Source organism: Cervus elaphus, chromosome 21 (assembly GCF_910594005.1).
Source record: "Cervus elaphus chromosome 21, mCerEla1.1, whole genome shotgun sequence".
NCBI lineage: Eukaryota > Metazoa > Chordata > Mammalia > Artiodactyla > Cervidae > Cervus > Cervus elaphus.
The window spans coordinates 4006806-4029784 of NC_057835.1; the positions used below are offsets into that span (position 1 = coordinate 4006806).

A 22979-nucleotide genomic window follows, 5' to 3' on the forward strand; every position below is an offset into this window, starting at 1 on the left:
GAGATAACCGCTTAGATCAGAGATCAGTACACCTTTCCTTAAAGAGACAAACAAGAAACATTTTAGGCTTATGGGCCATATGGAGATCTCTATGGCAACATGAGATCTCAACATCTTTGTAACATGAAAACAGCCACACACAGTGAGTAAAATAAATGGACACAGTTGTCCCAATAAAGCCAAAAGCTACCTCCTGGACATATTAAATCATCTAGGGATGTACATATAAATGAAGAGCTACAAATAAAAGGCTAAAGCTTAGGAGAAAGGTGCTGAGATACAAATTCAGGTGTCATCAGGATAAAGGGGGGCATTACAAGTCATGGGACAGTTAACAAACTGTGGAACCAATGATGAAGTTAGAAAATCATCATTTGTCAGCAGTAATAACTGTCTCAAGCAAGACTCATCAGTGGATGCTAAACCTAATTGAAGAAGTCTGATCAACATTCCAAACACCAAAAGCTGCACAACAATATGCATGTACTTAATACCAGCCAACTGTATACTTAGAAATGGTTAACAGATGACGTACTGTACGTGTGTTTTTCTAAAAGTAAACAGAAGAGCGATAATCATCAGTAACTCGGCTCACTGGTGTCACGTTCTCCTGATATGATGTACTGAGCAGCACGCATCTGCAGTGTCTCTGCCCGAGACGAATCGATGCCTCTGGACTTGGCTGCTGCTGCTAAGTCGCTTCAGTCGTGTCCGACTCTGTGCGTCCCCATAGACGGCAGCCCACCAGGCTCTCCCGTCCCTGGGATTCTCCAGGCAAGAACACTGGAGTGGGTTGCCATTTCCTTCTCCAATGCATGGAAGTGAAAAGTCAAAGTGAAGTCGCTCGGTCATGTCCAACTCTTAGCGACCCCATGGACTGTAGCCTACCAGACTCCTCCATCCATGGGATTCTCCAGGCAAGAGTACTGGACTTGGCTGAGGAAACATCAAAAAAGTCCCAATCGAGGGGCATGCCACAAACTAGCCTCCGCTACAAAATACTGTCAAGGTACTCAAATCAAAGACAGACTGAGAAATTGTTCTGGATTGTAAAAGAGCAAAGAGATATGACAGCTTAAATGCAGCGTGTGAGCCCAGAGTGAATCTGGATGGGGAGAAGTTGTTTTTCTCTTTTACTCTAAGTAGCAAAACTTATATACATTAGGTTTGTAAATGAGGTAACAGTACTAGAGCAACATCCATTTCCTAATTTGGATTACTGTACTGTGTAAGAGAAGGTACTTGTTTTTAGGAAAATGCACACTGAAGTAGTTAGAATAAAGAAATGTCATGTTTGGAACTTACTCTAAAATGGTTTGGGGGGAAAAAATTATACACAAGCATGTAATGAGAGAAAGGATGACAAGGCAAACAGTATAATGCCAACATTCAGGAAACTGGAGGGCAGGTACCAGGAATTCTCTGAGGTATTTTGGCAACATTTATAAAGTCTGAGATTATTTCAAAATAAGAATTTAATAATAAAAAGTAAATAAAACCATGGAATATATGAGACTAACATTGAAGCCAGAGGAGACGAAACAGTCAGAATGGGGAGAAGTCCAGAGGGAGGCAGGAGGAAAAGCACAGAACGAAGAGTCTAAAAGCCAGGGGAGAGTGTCCAGGGGAGGAGGGAGCAATCGACCCAGTCAAATTCCGCCAAAGGCGGAGTGAAGACAAAGAAGGATCCACAAGGTGTGAGATCCTGTTAGTCTGACCCGACCTCAAGTCCAAGGAGGGCTGTGGACAGCAAACGGGCTCAGGTGGGTAAAGAGAAAACTAGAGGGGAAGAGGCAGGAATGGCAAGCGCAAGCCCCTCATTCAAGATGCTTTCCTCTGAGTGGGAGCATCGCAGGCCAGAAGTGGCGCTGGGGATGTGGAATCAAGTGAGGGGCGGGTGTGCTTGGTCAGTGTTATTCTGAGACAGACAGATCCCCACGGGCGTGATTCATCTTCACGTGCCACCTACTCCTTTGGTGGTCGGGTGAAATCTACAGGCCCTACCTCAAAATGACGTTTTCAAATGCATAAAATAAAATACACAAGATTATAAAGGAAAGTAATTATACTGAAATAGTTACCAAGAACTTTTTTTATATCTATGATATAGTAATGTAAGATACCAGCTTCCTGGTCAACACATTAAATAAGAAGACCTAACGGCAGGCACTTCCCCACTGGTCCTAAGACTCTGCGCTTCCAATGTAGGGGGCCCGGGTTCAATCCTTAGTCAGGGAACTAGATCTGGCATGCCATAACTGAGAGTTCACATGCTGCAACAAAGATCGAAGATTCCAAGCGCTGCAACTAAGACCTGGTGCAGCCAAATAAGTAAATTAAATACATAAATATTTTTTTTAAAAGACCTACTGGCAGGTGAATTAATGATGGTAATTTCAAAGTACTGGCGAAGGTAAACAATATTCAAGATATCTGCCACAACAAAAATGCCACTTGAAGATACCTAGGATTTCACTGAGGACAAACTTCCTGCTACTGCTAAGGTGGCTGGGTTGTTGCCTACATTCCTAACAGAAGAAATGAACAAATTCAGTTCAAGGTTAGACAAAATATAGATGTCAACTCATCACCACCTTCCCCAGATTCAGACTCCAGAACTCACTCTATAGCAGGAAAGCAGCCTCTGGACTAGATTAAGGAGCTCTGCACTAAAAGACGAAGAACGCAATGGCACCCCACTCCAGTACTCTTGCCTGGAAAATCCCATGGATGGAGGAGCCTGGTAGGCTGCAGTCCATGGGGTCGCAAAGAGTCGGACATGACTGAGCAACTTTACTTTCACTTTTCACTTCCATGCATTGGAGAAGGAAACGGCAACCCACTCCAGTGTTCTTGCCTGGAGAATCCCAGGGATGGGGCAGCCTGTTGGGCTGCCATCTATGGGGTCACACAGAGTCAGACACGACTGAAGTGACTTAGCAGCAGCAGCAGCAACACTAAAAGAATGTTTACAAAGGTTGATGGAATGATCAGCAGAGAAGGGAAAACATCCAGCAGACAGAAGGGCAAACTGGAAGGGCCAGTGCCTGACACAGAGGGAGGGACCAGCCTTCTAAGGAACACCTGTGAAAAGGCTGGGCCCAGGCTCGGCGGGGAGACCTGTGGGTCTGGTGGTAAGAACACAAACTGGCTCTTGCCTGCTGGCTTCTATTTTCATTGAGTCATGACCAGCAGCTGAGAGGGAGGCCTGGAGAGAGAAAGTAAAAATACTGATATCGTAGAAAGTCAGAAAGGGAATTTCTAAGTCAGAAAAGTATGATTTCTGAGCATGATGGAGTCCTTACTTGATGCTTGTGCTCATGCATTTAAAGTGACAAATGAGCTCAGGTATGTTCCATTTTACTGCAATACTCAGATGCTCAGGAAGAGAGAAAGTGAGTGATCAGAACCAACTAAGGCTGGGACTTAGCTAGACGAGTTCAATATGTGGAGAGGAGCAAGAGGAAGAAGAAAGGATAATAATGGACCAGGCGGACAAGGAGCGAAGTTAAGACCAGACAGTAGGAGGTAACTGACAGTGAGAAAGCAATGGAGATCAACCAACTGCTGAAATGAGGTAGCCAAGTGGATGTGAAGGACGAGAGGAGGCGCTGTCAAGGAGAAATGATGGAGGTGGGCACAGTTCCTCCTGATAAGACCCATGATGCCACTAAGGGAGTGGACAGCTAAGGGGAGGCAGAAGCGAGGACTGCTGACCCCCTGGGAGTAGACACGACAGAGCTTTTGCAGGTGCTCCATGTGGATGCTGGAGTAACCCAGAAGGAGGAGAGAGGTAGGAATAGAGAGAAAGATGAGCCAAAGTCTAGGCTTCTGGTGTCCTTGCAAACAGAACCTAAAATAATTGAGGCTGGGGTGAAGAGAGGGGAACATTTGCAGGAATGCAGATTCCACCTGGAGGTTAAAGAGCATAAATTCAGGTGTTAGACAGCCTGCACTAGAATCCCAGTTCTATCACACCCAGGACGTCAGCAGAAGGGGGACGGCAGAGCTGGTTACACAGCCCTGGGAAGAGCCGTGGCTCCTGAGAAGAACTCAGCTGGACTGAGGTGGAAGGCCTACCGCCCGGCTGCATAGACAGCTGAAACCATCTGTGCTTGGGAGAATGGTGACGGCAGTCACCTGGTTCCACTTCAGACAAGGAAGTCAGAGGTATGTCCAAGGAGGCTGCCAGGAGGAAAGGGTCTAGCATGTGCAAACCCTAGAGTGCAAAGATTTAATAAGGAAGAGGAATAAAGGTCCGGGTCAGATTTAAAGCACAGGGATAAGAGTCTCAGTAATAACAGATGGCCTGGGAGCCCTGATGCAGTTGTGACTAAAATACTTCAAGGTCTGACTACAAAACTAGAAAATGAAGCATCCTTCATGAAGCTGTTTCTCTCCTTCTATGAAAATAAAACCATCAGGCTGGAAATTACACATTCATAGGAATCTGGTTAAAGTAGTTCCTTCAAAACATTTCTGCAATAAGACTTCCCAGATGGTCCAGCGGTTAAGACTCCATGCTTCCAATGCAGGGGGCACGAGTTCGATCCTTGGTCAGGGAACTAAGATCCCACATGCCAAAAAAAAAAAAAAAAACTGCACACATTCCATCATAGTACTCTAACTATATGTGGAATTTGTATTTTATAGTGGCTTTCAGAGTCAAGCATGAGCCACAGGAAATAAAATTACTTTGTTATACCCAAATTGTGTTACCCAGCAGGTTTACCCACTAGGTTAAGCAGTTTGGATTCAAAAATTTTTTTAGCATTTCCAAATATCAAAAGCACCAGTAGATATGAGGATGCAGCACCACTGAAGCAATTAAACAACCAACATGACATGGTCCTAAAGACCCTACAAGGAGATCATGCTGAGGGAAAGAGATTGTAGCTGAAGTCTATGTTCTGGAACCTTTGCTGAGAAATATCTCCTTCCCTACCTCACTCAGTAACACATCCACCATGGGAAAGAAAGCAGTTTACAAGAATAATTAAATGAAAAGTAGCTACTGACCTTAGAGCAGCAGGCACTTAATACTGCTGGGAACGACAGAGGCTTTCCCAGGCACTTTTAGGGAAGTAAATGAATGGAGGAAAAAAAAAAACCACTCTGATGTGCTTGAACGTCCAGTGTTCATTAATTAAATATTTAACAATCACCTCTCTGAGGGATCATGCCCTACGCTGGGGACAAGGACTCGGACTTGGTCCCCCCACCCCACCAGGTTGCTGGTCAGCACATCACCCAGCAAGTTAGCCATCAGAACTGAATTTTTTCTTCCAAAGACCATCGCAGTATTACTGAAACATGGCCAATTATGAAAATGCGACACTGGACCACTTGTCTCAGTGGAAGACAACAGGGACACATACCCCACAGGGAGTCTGCCAGGCGACTGAGTCACACCAGTGACAGCACAAGCCCCACCCAACGACTCTGGGGGCTCGAGAGGCCTCATCAGAGCTAAAGGAGGCAGCAGCGCCTCTCCTGTGCCACTCATGCTGGACCAGGCCTTCAACAGCGGGGCACAATAAAAACTCTAACGGCTGCACAGGCTGGAATGGAAATCCGAGACCCTGTCTCAGACAGTACGCACAGAGAGATAATTCTCAACCGAGTCCAGATTTACAAGCTCTGAAGAGAGGTCACGTGTAATCTTACCGTTGCGAAAAACCTTATTAAAATCAAATCCTTGGCTTGCTAGAAAGTCAATGCTTGAGCTCTGAAACAAGAGTAAATAGAACATGCATTTCAGTGATGTTCATGGCAGGTGTGTGAACATAAGCAGAGAAAGAACTCTGGGGAGTAAACGAAGGCAACCAGGCAAGGGGGTAGCATGCCATGGGTCAGAGAACAAGGGGCTTCTACTCCACGGCTGCTGAACTGTCCATTCATTCACTTCAACTATCTGGGCTTTTCCCTTATAGTTTGTAAGACAAATATCCTTTGTTACCCAACATTTAAGAAAATCTTACTTGGTGAACATATATTCTCCCAAGAGGCAGGAAACTGCTGAATAAAAATTAAATGTATTTCTATTATCTCACCCCAGGTTCAAATTTAAGGGAAAAAATGTGCAAATTATAAGGTATCAATATTCACTTCAACTTAGATTCTGGAAGCCCAAAATCTTAACTGGATGTTCTTTACATTCAACATCATAGTACAGAAAAATTCCCAGTAAAGAGACTTACTAAACACATATCTCAAAGTCAAAATATATACGTAAATGTAGAAAAAATATCAAGTAAGTAATTATACACAAGAATGGGAACATTTTCACAAAGTCCTTACTCAACTGACTGAAGGTGGGAAACTTCACTGAGCTTCTCTAATTTTATTTTCGTTTTAAGTCAGAACCGCCTTGTCTAACTCAATGAAACCATGAGCCACTCTGTGCAGGGCCACCCAAGACGCAAGGGTCATGGTGGAGCATTCTGACAAAACGTGGTCCACTGAAGGGAATGGCAAACCACTCTAATTTCTTGCCTTGAGAACCCCATGGACAGTATGAAAACAGAAAAAGATACATGACACTGAAAAATGAAATTCCCAGGTCGGTAGGTGTCCAATATGCTACTGGAGAGAAGTGGAGAAATAACTTCAGAAAGAATGAAGAGACTGAGCCAAAGAGAAAACAATGCCCAGTTGTGGATGTGTCTGGTGATGGAAGTAAAGTCTGATGCTATAAAGAGCAATACTGCATAGGAATCTGGACTGTTAGGTCCATGAATTAAGGTAAATTACAAGTGGTCAAACAGGAGATGGCAAGAGGGAACAGTGACATTTTAGTAATCAGTGAACTAAAACAGACTGGAATGGGTGAATTTAATTCAGATGACAATTATATATACTACTGTGGGCAAGAATCCCTTAGAAGACATGGAGTAGCCCTCACTGTCAACAAGAGTCTGAAATGCAGTACTTGAGTGCAATCTCAAAAACGACAGAATGATCTCTGTTCATTTCCAAAGAAAACCATTCAATAACACAATAATCCAATCTATGCCAGTAATGCTGAAGAAGCTGAAGTTGAATGGTTCTATAAAGACCTACAAGACATTCTAGAACTAACACTCAAAAAAGATGTCCTTTTCATCATAGGGGACTGGAATGCAAAAGTAGGAAGTCAAGAGAAACCTCGAGTAACAGGCAAATTTGGTCTTGGAGTACAAAATGAAGCAGGGCAAAGGCTAATAGAGTTTTGCCAAGAGAACACACTGGTCATAGCAAATACCCTCTTCCAACAACACAAGAGAAGACTCTACACACGGACATCACCAGATGGTCAACAGCAAAATCACACTGATTATATTCTTTGCAGCCAAAGATGGAGAGGATCTATGAAAGAAAGTGAAAGCGAAGTCGCTCAGTTGTGTCTGACTCTTTGCAACCCAATGGACTGTAGCCCACCAGGCTTCTCAGTCCATGGAATTTTCCAGGCAAGAGTACTGGAATGGGTTGCCATTTCCTTCTCCAGGGGATCTTCCCAACCCAGGGATCGAACCCGGGTCTCCCACACTGCAGGCAGACACTTTACTGAGCCACCGGCAAGCCCAGGAGAGGCTCTATAACAGTCACCAAAAACAAGACCAGGAACCAACTGTGGCTCAGATCATGAACTCCTTATTGCCAAATTCAGACTTAAATTGAAGAAAGTAGGGAAAACCACTAGACCATTCATGTATGACCTAAATCAAATCCCTTACGATTATACACTAGAAGTGACAAATAGATTCAAGGGATTAGATCTGACAGACAGAAAGCCTGAAGAACTATGGACAGAGGTTTGTAACATGTACAGAAGACAGTGATCAAGACCATCCCCAAGAAAAAGAAATGCAAAAAGGCAAAATGGTTGTCTGAGGAGGTCTTACAGATAGCTGAGAAAAGAAGAGAAGCTAAAGGTAAAGGAGAAAAGGAAAGATATTCCCATTTGAATGCAGAGTTCCAAAGAATAGGAAGGAGAGATAAGAAAGCCTTCCTCAGTGATCAATGCAAAGAAATAGAGGAAAACAATAGAATGGTAAAGACTAGAGATCTCTTCAAGAAAATTAGAGATACCAAGGGAATATTTCATTCAATGATGGGCACAGTAAAAGACAGAAATGGTACAGACCTAACAGAAGCAGAAGATATTAAAAAGAGGTGGCAAAAATACACAGAAGAACTATACAAAAAATATCTTCATGACCCAGATAACCACGATGGTGTGATCACACACCTAGAGCCAAACATCCTAGAATTCGTGATGTCAAGTGGTCCTCAGGAAGCATCACTACGAACAAAGCTAGTGGAGGTGATGGAATTCCAGTTGAGCTAGTTCAAATCCTAAAAGATTATGTGTGAAAGTGCTGCACTCATTATGCCAGCAAATTTGGAAAACTCAGCAGTGACCACAGGACTGGAAAAGGTCAGTTTTCATTCCGATCCCAAAGAAGGACAATACCAAAGAATATTCAAACTACCGCACAATTGCACTCATCTCACACGCTAGCAAAGTAATGCTCAAAATTCTCCAAGCCAGGCTTCAACAGTATGTGAACCATGAACTTCCAGATGTTCAAGCCGGACTTAGAAAAGGCAGCAGAACCAGAGATCAAATAGCCAACATCTGTTGGATCATCTAAAAAGCAAGAGAATTCCAGAAAAACATCTACTTCTGCTTTATTGATAACACCAAAGCCTTTGACTGTGTTCAGTTCAATTCAGTTCTGTCACTCAGTCATATCCGACTTTGCAGCCCCATGGACTGCAGGACACCAGGCCACCCTGTCCAGCAACAACTCCTGGGGTTTACTCAAACTCGTGTCCATTGAGTCAGCAATACCATCCAACCATCTCATCCTCTGTCATCCCCTTCTCCTCCCCGCTTCTATCTTTCCCAGAATCAGGGTCTTTTCCAATAAGTCAGTTCTTCACTTCAGGTGGCCAAAGTATTCAAGTTTCAACTTCAGCATCAGTCCTTCCAATGAATATTCAGGACTGATTTCCTTTCGGATGGACTGGCTGGATCTCCTTGCTGTCCAAGGGGTTCTCAAGAGTCTTATCCAACACTACAGTTCTAAAGCATCAATTCTTCAGTGCTCAGCTTTCTTTATAGACCAACTCTCACAAACATACATGACTACTGGAAAAACCACAGCTTTGACCAGACGGACCTTTGTTGGCAAAGTAATATCTCTGCTTTTTAACATACTAAAAAGAAACTAAAGAGCCTCCTGATGAAAGTGAAAGAGAGAAGTGAAAAAGCTGGCTTAAAACTCAACATTCAAAAAACGAAGATCATGGCATCCAGTCCCATGATTTTGGACTCCAAAATCACTGTAGATGATAACTGCAGCCAATTAAAAGACACTTGCTCCTTGGAAGAAAAGTTATGGCTAATTTAGACAGCATATTAAAAGGCAGAGATGTAAAATAAATAAATAAATAAAATAAAAGACAGAGACGTTACTTTGCCAACAAAGTTCCATCTATTCAAAGCTATGGTTTTTCCAGTAGTCAGGTATGGATGTAAGAATTGGACTACAAAGAAAGCTGAGTGCCAAAGAATTGATGCTTTTGAACTGTGGTGCTGGAGAAGACTCTTGAGAGTCCCTTGAACAGCAAGTCCAAGGGAGATCCAACCAGTCCATTTGAAAGGAATTCAGTCCTGAATATTCACTGGAAGGACTAATGCTGAAGCTGAAACTCCAATGCTTTGGCCACCTGATACGAAGAACTGACTCACTGGAAAAGACCCTGATGCTGGGAAAGATTGAAGACAGGAAGAGAAGGGGACAACAGAGGATGAGATGGCTGGATGGCATCACGACTCGATGGACATGAGTTTGAGCAAGCTCCATGAGTTGGTGATGGACAGGGAAGCCTGGCATGCTGCAGTCGATGGGGTCTCAAAGAGTTGGACATTCCTGAAGTAACTGAAGGTAGAACAGTTAAATCTGACCCTTTATAGAGCAGCCCTTCCTGAGTCGCACTTGATGTTACACCATCAGTCTAGACTGAGGATGCTCTGCCAGTTCCAATAAGCTCATTACCATATCCACTTTAGAGATGCTGCTGAAGACAACGTCGTCTACACAGAGGGCTTCCCTGGTGGCTCAGATGATAAAGAATCTGCCTGCAATTAAGGAGACCTGGGTTCAATCCCTGGGTCAGGAAGATCCCCTGGAAAAGGGAATGGCTACCCACTCCAGTATTCTTGCCTGGAGAATTCCATGGAGTCTGGCAGGCTACAGTCCATGGGGTCACAAAGAGTCAGACATGACTGAGTGACAAATACCATGATAACAGAAAGGGAAATGTCTTGGGGTCTCTAATCTGAGGAAAGCTGAACTGGTCCTAAGTCCTGGTCCATTTTGATCCTTTGGACCACAGAACTGACCGTGTGTTTCCCCCTTGTCTTGGCTGGTAGGAAGCTCAGAGACAAGCAGGTAAGACTTTCTTTGGCATGAATTCTGTGTTCTAATCATAACACAGTAATCACACCCTCATTTTTCTTTTCTTCCAATTTTTCACTTACTTATTTTTAATCTTAGGTTAAAAGGTTTTATATATTATATATACTTTTATGTACTTTATGTATCTTTATTACTTGACACCAGTTCTTTTAAACTATGAGCAACCTAGTCAAATATACATGGGTATGTGCATGCATGCACACACACACACAGATACAGACACATCATTTTCTATCATGTCCAGGTTTTCTGTGATGTGAAATAAGCAACCATTTCCCCTATATCTTCCTTGTTCATCCTGTTCTGAAATAAGACCCAGTGCCTTCTGACTTGGGCCACAAGCCCCTCTACCTTCCATGCCTGAGTACTCTTAACTCTGCTCCCCTAATACCCATCACTGACAGAGACAACAAAAGATGGCTTATGGAAAGGCGTTTTTACCCCTCCTATCACTAGACTCCATCCTAACTTTCTTCTTTAAAAATCAGAGTCAGAGATCACGCATCCCCTTTTTCAAGCTATTTATTTTCTACTCAAATAATACTCTTTAGACTGCAAAAAAAAATGTACTCTATGCCCCTGAATTTAAAGCCTCTTAAAATGGTAAATTTTAGGTTATGGATTTTTTTTTTACCATAATAAAGAGAAAACACTTCAAACCAACAAACTTTATTTATAATATACTAAACACTATCTTTGGTTTGTTCTAAATGTACCATTTTCAGGATTCAAAAGATGAGCATAGATATTAGAGAGGACAATTTGAGGCATCTATCAAAATTTTAAATCTATAAGTTCTATGACTCATCAATTCCCCTCATAGGAAAGCTATCCTATAAAACATTCCTGGAGTTCAACTTGAAACTTAGTCTGTGACAACCTGGAGAGGTGGGATGGGGTGGGGGAGGAAGGGGAGGGAGGTGCAAGAGTGAGGGGACATATATACACTTATGACTAATTCATGTTATTGTACGGCAGAAACCAACACAGCATTGTAAAGCAACTATCGTCCGATTAAAAATAAATTTAAAAAATAGCTTAAAAACATATGTTGATTCGGCAAAAAAAAAAAAATTTCCTATATACAACCAAGACACATGCACATGGACACTGACTATAGCACTGTTTAAAATAGGGAGCCACTGGAAAACTTTCCAATTCCAATTAGATAAATTATAATACACCTGTATTATGAAATATGAAGACATTGTGTTAAATGGAAAATGCAAGTTATTTAAAATATGAATGTTATGATTCTGTGTATATTAAAGCAAAAAACTAAAACTGTGTTTGTGTGTGTGTGTGTGTGTATATATATGTAAACACAGGAGCATATGTATATATGGCACAAAAGGAGTGAAATGGGGAAAGAAGTGGCATGGGGGAAGAGGGGATTTAAAAACAACATTTTTTACTCTATAGACAGCAGCAGTGTTTTGACTTTTCACGGCCATGTATGTATTTTCTTCCATGAACTCCACTACAGATGTTCAGGCAGAAAAAAGAAGAACAGAAGAAACAGGAAGTGAAGACAATGAAGACGCCTTGCAATTCACCTGGACGGGCACGCGCTGCAGGCGTGTGCATGGCTCTCAGGGCGTCATTCCTCCACATCCTGCCTAGTGTGCGTGGCTCACTGTGTGTACAGATACTTAGTTTTCACACAGCACAGGAAGTTGTCTTGCCCCCCAATTTTCCCTGCTTTAAGGATAATAAAAGCTTTTCAAGATCAATTTTTCACTAGACACAATCTTCACCCTACTCGCCGACTCTAGAAGCTAAGTTCCTTTAAAGACGCGACTCTGCTGCAGGCATAGATTTTTAAACAAGACAAAATCCACCTTAGATGGAGGACCAGAAAAAAATCCAAAGATACTATCATTTACCTTATCCATACAATTGCCAAGTTTACTTACTGAGTCTCAACCTCTTCCCTGCCTTTGTTTTTCCAGAACAGAGAACTGCACCATTTGAGCCCATTAATCTCTGGCCTGTCTTCAAGTCTATGATGTTTTTCCTTTTTTTAAGGAGTGCCTGGCTATCAGGACTGCATGAAGTGTTCCAGGTGTAGTCACAGGATGATTTTGTGTGATGGGTAGGGTTCTTCCGACCTGTCTCCAGTTGTGTTTGTGTTGGTCTTTTAGAACATACTGTCATCCCTAAGATGTCTCACTGCCACTGTGTGCATTTGATTAATTCCTGGCTAAAACCATGGAATCCACTTTAAGGAACTGTCTTTTCCTGCTACCACTGGAAAACTACATCCATACAAATGTCCAAACTGAACCTATCTTTCTCAGAGAAAATTTACAAATACCATTTAATGAAGTATTCTATACTCATGTGACTGGTAAATAGCTGTTAAATGAGGATGTTAAATGACGGTTGGATGGCATCACCGACTCAATGGACATGAGTTTCAGTAAACTCCAGGAGTTGGTGATAGACAGGGAGGCCTCACGTGTGACAGTCCATGGGGTTGCAAAGAGTCAGACATGACTGAGCAACTGAACTGAGCTTATTGCAAAGTAAAGAAATATCAACTATGGTTTATCTGCTAATTTAAGAAAAATACTGGATACAAGAGTAAAATTACCTTCTCTCCAGCTCCTGACATACAATGAATGCTGCTTCATTTGTTTACATCCTGCCTTATTACAGAGAGAATCTGACATGACTCAATCACTCAGAAGCCTACCCTCCAGGCTTTCTTAACTGCAGTACTACTTAGATGCAGGAAAAGGGACAGATGGGAAGACTCAAAGGAACTAATGTTACTCCAGGGAGAGAAGCTCAGACATAAGATTATAAGGAAGAGAAGACCAAAACTCAGGTTTCATCACATATCCATATGATAGACACTAATTCACACTGTCCTTATCAATAGAGATCAATGATCTCCTTATTCATTAATCAGATTATTAAGAGAGCAGAAAGGGGAAGCTGACATTCACCGAATGTCCACCAGATCAGCTACAACTCTGAACTGGCTGTTCTAAAGGGGACCCTCCCTGAATCCTCACCTTGGCTCATAAAGTCAGCCCTTTCCTCCTCAGGAGGCACCAGTGGTCTTTTTCTACCCTCTTTCCTAACTGGTAAGCTTGGGAAAAGAAACCGAGCACATGTAACTTAGCCCCTTCTGGGTTCCCTAGTGGCTCAGACAGTAAAGAATCTGCCTGCGATGCAGGAGACCTGGGATCGATCCCTGGGTTGGGAAGATCCCCTGGAGGAGGGCACAGCAACCCACTCCAGTATTCTTGTCTGAAGAATCCCATGGACTAAGGACCCTGGGAGCTATGTTCATGGGGTTGCAAAGAGTCAGACACAATTGAGTGACTATACTTTCACTTTCTCTTTTAGGTTTGCTCTTTTCAAAGAGCATACACACATACTCTGCTCCTCCAGAAAATAAAGGTCTACCCTTGAAGAGGCGTGCAGTGAAAATGGGGTTGGGAAAAAAACCTGCAGGTCCTAATCTATAGGTTCAGTTCAGGGGTAAGACAATAAAAAACATCCCCCAAAGAGCCACAGTACGAAGTCACGGTCTCAAATTCAGCTCTACTTATAATAAAGTTCATGTTCCCATGTCCCTCTGCCTGTCTCTTACATCTTATTCCTTAACTCACTCTCAGGTCAAAGGAAAGATGAGAGTATAATTTATTTATAATCCAAAAACTGAAGGTCAGTGAGGTAAAGTGATTTGCCCGAAGTGCAAAGTTGGTTATAGAACCAAATTTTAAAGAGAATTCTGATTCCACGTTTCCACACAGCTTCATCAGGGATTCGTAACAGAAAAAAAAGGAACAACAACTCAGTTATACTACTAACCTGACAAACAAATTTGACATCTGGTGAGGATCTATTGAAGGGTTTCGGGAAAACATAGAAGTTAAAAGACTTCGTTATATACCTGGGGAAAATAAGATAAAAGGAGACTTAGGGTGTTATATTATGCCATGACAAAAGAATTCCCACCACTTGTTAAAACAACCTACTTTGAATCTGTGTAGTCATACTTAAAAGTGCAAAGGCCAAACTGAAACAGCAAAAAGTCCATGGAATGCTGGAAAAGGGAAATAAAATATCTGTCAAAACAATGCTGTATAGTCGACATGAGCAACAGTATTTGCAATCAGGTAGGTTTTCTGATTATTCTACTTGACTTTGGCAGAATACTTCTGATCCAAACCGATTATAGATTACCTATCAGGAGCATTATTAATTTATGAATATTTCTTACTATTTTTCCCAACTAAGCACTTATGCATCATCCAGAGCATCATAGTAAACCTATTTCCAAATGATTAAAATAACCACATCATATTTCCTGTAAATGAAATTAACAATGAAAATACTAAACCTTCCCCAAAATGTTTTCCAGCAAACAATTATTTTTGCTGTTGTTTTAAATACCACTAAATATCAATTCATAGCTGGGGTTGAGAAGTTAATAAGCAAGCTTGACAATTTTATTCCTCTATAATTTAACATATGCAAGACCAACATGGGAAAAAAAAATGAGATTTTCTAGCACACCCACTTACCTTTTAAAGCTTCTGATACCTTTCTTCTGCAGTGTCAAAACCATTTGTTAATGCAGTGACTGAAGGTCCATCGCTGATTCCTAGATTTTAAGAAAAAAAATTTTAACCTATTCGTAAATGCTAACAGAAAATGTCAGTCAACTATTCAATGGCTCTATAATTTCTTATTTTTATGAATTAAAACTAACTGGAAGTGCTCTTTATTTCACTTTTTCAAAATTAGCATGAATTTCGCAGGCTAACAAGCCAAACCCTGTAATAGAGAATTCAGAGATACAAATGTTTCAATTTGAGAATGGACAGTTTCAGTATCTAAAACAGATTTCAAATAAAGAAAACCCTATAGATATCTCACCAAAAAATTATTAGAACTAATAAATGAATTCAGCAGAGTTGCAGGATACAAAATTAATATTCAGAAATCCACTGTAAATTTCTATACACTAATAACAAACCATCAAAAAGAGAAATTATAAAAACGATCCCACTGACAATTGCATCAAAAAGAATAAAACACCTAGGACTATATTTAACCAAGGTGAAAGACCTGTCCTCTGAGAATTATAAGACACTGGTGAAAGCAATTGAAGAAAACATGAAAAACAGAAATGCTCATGAACTGGAGGAATTAATACTGTTAAAATGCCCATATTACCCAAAACAATCTATAGATTCAATGCAATCTCTATCAAAATACCTACGGCATTTTTCACAGAACTAAACAAATAATCCTAAAATTTGTATAGAACCACAAAAGACCCCGAACAACCACAGCAATCTTGAGATACCACCTCACATCTGTCAGAATGGCCATTCTCAAAAACACAAGAAATAACAAATGTTGGCAAGGATGTGGAGAAAAGAAAACTATCATGTACTGTTGGCGGGAATGTCAATTGGTGCAGGCACTATAGAAAACAGTATAAAGCTTCCTCGAAATATTAAAAATAGAACTAACATATGATCCAGCAATTCCACTTCTGGATATTCATCAGAAGAAAACAAAAATTATTTTTTCTTCAATAATTCTAACTGAAAAAGATATATACATCCCTAGGTCACTACAGCATTACTTAAAATAGCAAAGATAGAAGTAACTTAAGTGTCCAAGGATAAATGAAAAGATAAAGATTCTATACATATGTAAAGATGCTATAAATGTGTGTGAGTATGTGTGCGTGTGTGTGTATACATGCATATATATGCATACATGGGGCTTCCCTGATGGCTCAGATGGTAAAGAATCTGCCTGCAATGTGGCAGACCAGGGGTTGAGAAGATCCCCTGGAGAAGGGAATCGCTACCCACTCCAGTATTCTTGCTTAGAGGATTCCACGGATAGAGGAGCCTGACAGGCTCCAGTCCATGGGATTGCAAAGAATTTGTGTAAAGAAATATTATTCAACCATAAAAAAGAAAAAAAAAAAAAACAACCTTGTAATATGGATGGACCTAGAAGGTACTATGCTAAGTGAGTGAAATAAGTCAGACAAAGAAAGGCAAATACTGATGATTTCATTTACTGATAAAATCTTAAAAAAAAAAGAAAAGAAAAGAAACAGAAAGAGACTTATTGATACAGAGAGTAAACTGATGGTTGCCAGAGTGAAGGAGGGGAGTTTGGGGGGGGGGGGCCAAATAGGTAAAGGAGTTTAAGAGGTACAAACTTTCACTTATAAAATAAGTCAGTCACAGCACAGAGAATATAGCCAATAATATAGCTGACAAGAACTTTGTATGGTAACAAATGGTAACTAGACTTAGCGAGGTAATCAATCCATAATGTATAAAAATACCAAATCAGTGTTATACACTTGAAACTGACATAATTGGTTGATCATAATTCAGTAATTATAATTCTATACCATTATTTATATAACTATATGTATATAATTAAGCAATTATAATCCAGTAATGGATTATGCCCAGTAAAAACAAAGTTATGCCCAGCATGGATTCCTTTAGAAAGAGCTGAAGTCTTTGAAACAAGCACAACTTGTAGCAAAAACGGCTATCTTTACCAAAAATTGGATATCTCTGATCCAAAAGAAAAAAAAGAACCTTGCAATTATAACTGTTAGTTACACTAATCTAAGTACTAGATACATGTGTACACCCACGCCAAGGCAGGCAGTGAACACGTTCACTAATGCCTAAAGGAATACCCTCATTTATTTGCAGAAGTCCAACCCTAAAGTCAGCCACAAAGCACAAATCTTGTATGAGCCCTCTTAGAGCAAATGTCTAAACTAGTCAAATTCATAGATACAGAAACAATGATTGCTAGAGGCAGAGGGGAGGGAGGAGCTGGGAATTACTGTTCAATGTGTAGAGTTTCAGTCCTGGAAGATGAAAAAGTTCTGTGGAGATGGACAGTGGGGATGGTGGCACTCCAGTGTTACAGTCTCACTTAACTTTAAAACCACTTAAAAATGGTTAAAAGGATACATTTTATGCTATGTGTATTTCACCACACATCAAAAAAGGCCTGACCCTAACTCTCCAGCGCTGTCCCACACCTGTCCAGCTGTTTTTAAGCAGCATCAAAAGCGTAGTCTCTTATCTGCAACCCTCAGAGTTCGAACAACCACAAACCCAATCAGGAAACCCACCGCACCTCTTTCGTGCTTTTGAAACGTTTAAGAGGAAACGTGGAGACTCATGCAACCTGACCCAGAAAACTCAAACAGGGAGGAGCGACCAGCAGGTATAAGCCCAGGCCAGGGGTCAGGAGGGCGCGGGGGTGGGGGGTGGGGGTGGCGGGCAGGAGGAGGCTTGGCTATGCATTGCAGGGTGCCAGCCTCGAGCTTGCAAGCGAGGGATACCTGAAAACTCCCCATCGATGGCGAAGAAGTCGGCCTCCTCTATAGCCTGGTACACTTTGTGGAGATTACTCTGAAAATCTGCGGAGAAACCGAGAAGAGGCTCAGAACTGGTGGCCTGGCTTTCTGCCCACGGGTTACTAGGGGGATAGGGAAGGAGGGAAGGGGAGCTGCCAAGGATCCTGGGATGAGAGGACAAGTCCCTAAGGGGTGCACAGACCGGAGGGATATAAGCCCCGAGGGGTGCACGGGCCAAAGGCGAACAAGGCCCCAAGAAGCGCAAAAGGGGAGCAAACCCCTGAGGGGACGGCCTCTGCCCCAGGCCGGGTCAAGTAGACCTGCCGCGGTGAGGGCCTAGCAGGCCGGGTGAGGAAGTGCCCCGAGGACGCAGGGAGGTGTACAGCGGACACGCACTGCTCCTGATTATCTCCATTCTGCGGAGTGGCCAGGCCTCCGGCCCCGCCCGGGCCCGCCTCGACCGTTCCACTCCCGAAGTTCCGCGGCGACAGCGCTGGCAGCCACGGCAGAGACCGCGGGGGCGACTTCCGGAAACAGCGCGCGCCGGCGCGCGTCACGTGCGCCTGCGTCATGGTGGGGCGGGGCCAAGGGTGGGTTTCATTCCCTGGACGCAGCAGGGCTAAGAGAGTTCCAGAAAAACATCTATTTCTGCTTTATTGACTATGCCAAAGCCTTTGACTGTGTGGATCACAATAAACTGTGGAAAATTCTGAAAGAGATGGGAATACCAGACCACCTGACCTGCCTCTTGAGAAACCTGTATGCAGGTCAGGAAGCAACAGTTAGAACTGGACATGGAACAACAGACTGGTTCCAAATAGGAAAAGGAGTACGTCAAGGCTGTATATTGTCACCCTGCTTATTTAACTTATATGTAGAGTACATCATGAGAAACGCTGGGCTGGAAGAAGCACAAGCTGGAATCAAGATTGCCGGGAGAAATATCAATAACCTCAGATATGCAGATGACACCACCCTTATGGCAGAAAGTGAAGAGGAACTAAAAAGCCTCTTGATGACAGTGAAAGAGGAGAGGGAAAAAGTTGGCTTAAAGCTCAGTATTCAGAAAACTAAGATCATGGCATGTGGTCCCATCACTTCATGGGAAATAGATGGGGAAACAGTGGAAACAGTGTCAGACTTTATTTTGGGGGGCTCCAAAATCACTGCAGATGGTGATTGCAGCCATGAAATTAAAAGACGCTTACTCCTTGGAAGGAAAGTTATGACCAACCTCAGTCAGTCAGTTTAGTCACTCAGTCGTGTCCGACTCGTTGCGATCCCATGAATTGCAGCAGGCCGGGCCTCCCTGTCCATCACAAACACATGCCCATTGAGTCGGTGATGCCATCCAGCCATCTCATCCTTTGTCGTCCCCTTCTCCTCCTGCCCCCAATCCCTCCCAGCATCAGGGTCTTTTCCAATGAGTCAACTCTTCGCATCAGGTGGCAAAGTACTGGAGTTTCAGCTTCAGCATCAGTCCTTACAATGAACACCCAGGACGTACATATTTTAATGTATGTCCTTTAGGATGGACTGGTTGGATCTCCTTGCAGTCCAAGGAACTCTCAAGAGTCTTTTCCAACACCAGAGTTCAAAAGCATCAATTCTTAGGTGCTCAGCTTTCTTCACCGTCCAACTCTCAAATCCACCCATGACCACTGGAAAAACCACAGCCGTGACTAGACGGACCTTTGTTGGCAAAGTACTGTCTCTGCTTTTTAATATGCTATCTAGGTTGGTCATAACTTTCCTTCCAAGGAGTCAGCGTCTTTTAATTTCATGGCTGCAATCACCATCTGCAGTGATTCTGGAGCCAAAAAAAATAAGTCTGCCGCTGTTTCCACTGCTTCCCCATCTATTTCCCATGAAAGTGATGGGACCAGATGCCATGATCTTAGTTTTCTGAATGTTGAGCTTTAAGCCAACTTTTTCACCTCCTCTTTCACTTTCATCAAGGGGCTCTTTAGTTCCTCTTCACTTTCTGCCATAAGGGTGGTGTCATCTGCATATCTGAGGTTATTGATATTTTTCCTGGCAATCTAAATTCCAGCTTGTGCTTCTTCCAGCTGTGTTTCTCATGATGTATTCTGCATATAAGTTAAATAAGCAAGGTGACAATATACAGCCTTGACGTACTCCTTTTCCTATTTGGAGCCAGTCTGTTGTTCTATGTCCAGTTCTAACTGTTGCTTCCTGACCTGCATATAGATTTCTCAAGAGGCAGGTCAGGTGGTCTGATATTCCCATCTCTTTCAGAATTTTCCACTCCAATCCCAAAGAAAGGCAATCCCAAAGAATGCTCAAACTACTGCACAACTGCACTCATCTCACACGCCAGTAAAATAATGCTCAAGATTCTCCAAGCCAGGCTTCGGCAATACACGAACCGTGAACTTCCAGATGTTCAAGCTGGTTTTAGAAAAGGCAGAGGAACCAAATTGCCAACATCTGCTGGATCATCAAAAAATCAAGAGAGTTCCAGAAAAACATCTATTTCTGCTTTATTGACTGTTCCAAAGCCTTTGACTGTATGGATCACAATAAACTCCTGCTCACTGGCAATTAAAACTCCTCAAAATAATCCCTCTTGAACCTGAAATATTTATACTCTCTCACCTGCAAGATTATAGTTAAGATTACATTTGAGTAAGTTATCTATCTAACCGAACATATTCAGGGACTTATCAAACCTGTAAAATTTACATTCTCTCACAATGGGGACCTATTGGGGATACTGTATCTTCTTTAAATGACAAATATTGCTTTTTCCCCCTAAATTAAATATATTTAACTCTCTGAATTAAAACTAGTCATGACACTGTACTAATTAAGTTACAAATCTGAAGCGACATGAGAAATTTAATATACACTACTCCTCATACATGCATTTAACATGATTATGTGTTAACATACAACGCATCTAAGAACACTTTAATGTATTTTTTTTTTTTGGAAAACTGATCTCTAACCCAGAGGTGAAAATTGTCCCACATAATCTGCATATCTTTTCAGTCACTTATCAGCTATTTTGTTATCTTAATTCCAGATGATAACATTTGACTGGGGAATATCTGAATACTCACATTTTTACTAGCTCAACAGCTTTAGAACACAGACTAAAAGCTGGGTGTCACACCTAGCGGAAGAGGAAATTCTCTGCACACACTTCATGCTACACAATCTAGAGATTCAGGCTAGTTTTGTCACGCTTATTTCTCAACAGTTGAAAATTAGTCCTTAAAGCTTAACTAATGACTGTTGCCCTCAAGAGAGATTCTCAGGACATCCAAACGGTGTTTCCAAGGAAGCTGGTGTCTTTGCTGTTCTTGTCAGAACGGTAGCGCCCTGAGCGACCTGCGCAAAGCAGGCAGTCACTGTCTACAGCACTCCGCGGCTCAAGCTACAGTTACGGGCAGAGTCAGAATCAACCCTGACCCCTTAACTGAGGGCTCCTCCTTAGGTATCATTTATTAACTTTTCATGCTTGTATCTTTAAAAGCAAAAAGGAAAATAATTATTTTCGCAATGACTAATTTCTCAGAGAAATATTTATGTTGCTCCGAGGAGGAGTCATCAGTGGTTCAGGTTCTAGTTCTTAGATGAGTTGACTAGTCTGAGGTTTACACAGTAAATATAATCTATGGATACAAATGCTGACTTTTGAAGCCCACAGGAAATCATAAATGCTTGAAACCCACACTATCAATTATCAGATGAAAATCTAATTAGCACGTCCAGCTTTTGGCAGTAGCCAATCTTTGAAAATACCAGTCAGGATTTTATTGGGAAGGATAATGGAAAGGCTACTGTTGTGAATACTACAGTCGCACACGTTGCTGTGAAACAATGAACACATTGGATACATTTTTTAGTTCTGTATTTAACGCAGCTGATTAAAAAGCTAATTTCATTCCCCTTCTGTATTACTATTCTTCTAGTGTACAGCTGCCAACCACAGTTAAATCTGATGAGTCCCCATGTTGAGTTAATCAATTTGATAACATCAGACATTATTAGGAAAGCGCACATAATACGGTCACAGTGTCTACTATCAAAAGCATATGCACCAAAGCTTTTGTTTTCCCAGGACACTGCAACCGCTTAAAGTAGCTTAGCCTTATTTTGCTTTGTTTTGAAAAGAATTTTAAAAGAACAAAACTTCTTTATTTCTTCCTTAGGTCAATACAAAAAATTATTCTGTAACAATATTAATACCATGATTAACTTTTTCTTTATCGATGTTTATATAATGAAATAATCCCGGAATCACAGTCACGATTAGAAATAAAGACCAACAAAAATATAAATGCTCACAATGTAAAATAGTATCCCATGATAATATCCTGAGAGATTTTTCTATTCTGTTTTTGTTTACAATGACTAAAGACTACTTCAAAACACAAGGCCCCTAAGCCCCAAGGCCTTTGGTCTTTTACTTTTAACTCTCCCTGCCAACCTTAGGTGGGCTTCCCGGGCATGGCCATCCGACACCAGCGCCCTCTAAGACCAGCGGAGCACGCAGCTTCCTCGGGAGGCTCCCGGCCCCCTGCACACGCGTCCCCTTGGGTGAGGAAGCACCGGGGCACCCGGAGCCGCCCAGGGCAACAGCAGAGTCAGCCGCCGGGAGGAGAGTGGAAGGAAGCACGCGGGTTTTCACCAGGGTGCCCGCTTCTGCGTCGCCCTCCAGCCTATTCCGCCTTCCCCGCTGGCTCGCCTAACTCCCACTCCCATGACAGCTCCATCTCCAGGGTCAGGGGAGCGCCGCTGCTGGCCCAGTCACCTTTCCAGGCGGGTCACCACTCGTGACTGGCCCCCAGCCTTCACCCCCCTGTCCTAGACCTCATCCGCATGTGCGCGGCGCTGCCTGACAGCGGAGGGCAGGCAGTGGTGGGGGAGAGCACCTCTCTGACGGCTGATCGGTTGGCCACCGTTTGCGGCCGCGACCTGAGCCCCAGCATCTCTAAGCCCCGTCACCCGCGCCCCAGATGCCCAGGTGCAACCCCCGTCGGGCTCTGCGTTTCACCTTCCCTCTCCCTCCTCACTGGTTTCCTCCCCTAGACGTGCAAACGGCCTGAGGCCTCCTCCGTTCCTTATACAAAAGTCCTTCAACCGGGCCTCTCCTC

The 22979-nt window shown here is 42.5% G+C and overlaps 1 pseudogene; it reads right to left on the reverse strand.

Annotated features, from left to right (window-relative positions):
• LOC122679146 overlaps window positions 1-18431 on the reverse strand; it is a 193589-nt pseudogene extending 175158 nt beyond the window's left edge.
• Window positions 18432-22979: the final 4548 nt, after the last annotated feature.